Raw genomic sequence first — 2,517 nt, forward strand, 5'->3', positions numbered from 1 at the left:
GAATCAGCATGGGTTTCGAAAAAGACGATCGTGTGAAACCCAGCTCGCGCTATTCGTCCACGAGACTCAGAGGGCCAGAGACACGGGTTCCCAGGTAGATGCCGTGTTTCTTGACTTTCGCAAGGCGTTCCATACAGTTCCCCACCGTCGCTTTATGAACAAAGTAAGAGCATATGGACTATCAGACCAATTGTGTGATTGAATTGAAGAGTTCCTAGATAACAGAACGCAGCATGTCATTCTCAATGGAGAGAAGTCTTCCGAAGTAAGAGTGATTTCAGGTGTGCCGCAGGGGAGTGTCGTAGGACCGTTGCTATTCACAATATACGTAAATGACCTTGTGGATAACATCGGAAGTTCACTGAGGCTTTTTGCGGCTGATGCTGTGGTATATCGAAAGGTTTTAACAATGGAAAATTGTACTGAAATGCAGGAGGATCTGCAGCGAATTGACGCATGGTGCAGGGAATGGCAATTGAATCTCAATGTAGACAAGTATAATGTGCTGCGAATACATAGAAAGAAAGATCCTTTATCATTTAGCTACAATATAGCAGGTCAGCAACTGGAAGTAGTTAATTCCATAAATTATCTGGAAGTAGGCATTAGGAGTGATTTAAAATGGAATGATCATATAAAGTTGATCGTCGGTAAAGCAGATGCCAGACTGAGATTCATTGGAAGAATCCTAAGGAAATGTAGTCCGAAAACAAAGGAAGTAGGTTACAGTACACTTGTTCACCCACTGCTTGAATTCTGCTCACCAGTGTGGGATCCGTACCAGATAGGGTTGATAGAAGAGATAGAAATATGCAACGGAGAGCAGCGCGCTTCGTTACAGGATCATTTAGTAATCGCGAAAGCGTTACGGAGATGACAGATAAAGTCCAGTGGAAGACACTGCAAGAGAGACGCTCAGTAGCTCGGCACGGGCTTTTGTTGAAGTTTCGAGAACATACCTTCACCGAGGAGTCAAGCAGTATATTGCTCCCTCCTACGTATATCTCGCGAAGAGACCATGAGGATGAAATCAGAGAGATTAGAGTCGACACAGAGAGGCATACCGACAATCTTTCTTTCCACGAACAATACGGGACTGGAATAGAAGGGAGAACCGATAGAGGTACTCAAGGTACCCTCCGCCACACATCGTCAGGTGACCTGCGGAGTATGGATGTAGATGGAGATCTTGGCACGCCTCACGGAAGACCCACATACCCACCGAGCGCTACCTATCCGTAGTTCCTGTCCATGTCCTCCACGCTCGCTACTATGAGATTCCCGCAGGAGGTCGGATGTACTTGTCCATCCACACTCAGGAAGATGGATCCATTGCCTATCTAGGCGAATCAGTTAAATGAATGCGTGGTGGTTGTTCTTTAGGACATGTCCGAAATAATATTTGTTCCAGAACACTGCTACACTGCATAGTGAGCAAGGAGCAAATGGACAGGGAATGAGGATAGGTGTGCTCGGTAGGAATGTGGGTTGGCCGTGAGGCATGCCGAGATAGTCCGCGCAGCTGCGATGACAGTGTGTGTCCTGGATGGCGCAGTGGTTAACGCACCTGCCTAGCAAGCAGGCGATCCCGGGTTCGAACCCCGGTCCAGTACATATTTTCACTAGTGCCGCTGATTCCACATAATGTTCAGATGCAGCTGACGTCGGTAATCCCATCCCTTTGCTTTCTCCCCCCTCCCCTCCTTCACCTTCAATTTACATATAATGTATCACAACTGCGGATTCTGCGTGGTGTCTGTTGAAACGTAACAGCCCATTAAGACCTATTTAAAACGAACATTTCCCAGTCTAATTCACGATCGCACATGTAAACAAAATATGTAACTCGCCTAGAAAAACTTATAACTAAAAAAATAACTGTTTAATCTATTTCAGTTCAAAGCTTAGAAGCTCTGTAAATGAAGGGAATAATTCCCACGAAGGGAGTCTCTAGTAATTAATAAAAAATATAAATGTATTATTGTAATTTCTTATTTGAGAGTTTATTCGCGAATGAAATAACAGACTTGTACTAATATCATAGTGTACTTACTGTACTGAGCAGACATACGTTTATACGCGTATTTTCAGGTTTTATATAAATTTTAATTGTTAATTAACCAAATATTCATTTTAAACAATGCCGAGGATTGTTCGGGATTGTTTAGAACATGTACATAGGGGTAGCCATATTGGCATAGGGGGGTCAGTCTGGTTTTGGATTTTAGACAGAAAGCATGTAGCTCGTTGTTCATGATTTATTTCATTATTGATATATTACAACTTATTTCAGATTTGTCAAGATGCTTTTAATAATTTGAGATTATAATAAAATATTCAGTGGAAACAAAAAGAACAGGATTAATTATTTAAAAAAATAACTTTGTAGTTTTTTTTATTACAGTTACTGTTTCAGGACTTACGCAGCGACAGATTGCCAGATACGATGAGTAAAACAACCCCTAAGAACGTTATACTGTTCTTTCGGACATGTCCACGCATTCATGGAATATTACG

General features: G+C 42.3%; 1 non-coding gene across 1 annotated transcript; it reads left to right on the top strand.

Moving 5' to 3' along the window:
* Positions 1-1,540: 1,540 nt before the first annotated feature.
* Trnaa-agc lies at positions 1,541-1,613 on the top strand. Its single transcript has one exon. It is a non-coding gene; the product is annotated as a tRNA-Ala (tRNA).
* The last annotated feature ends 904 nt before the right edge of the window (positions 1,614-2,517 follow it).

This window comes from Schistocerca piceifrons, chromosome 2 (genome assembly GCF_021461385.2).
Source record: "Schistocerca piceifrons isolate TAMUIC-IGC-003096 chromosome 2, iqSchPice1.1, whole genome shotgun sequence".
NCBI lineage: Eukaryota > Metazoa > Arthropoda > Insecta > Orthoptera > Acrididae > Schistocerca > Schistocerca piceifrons.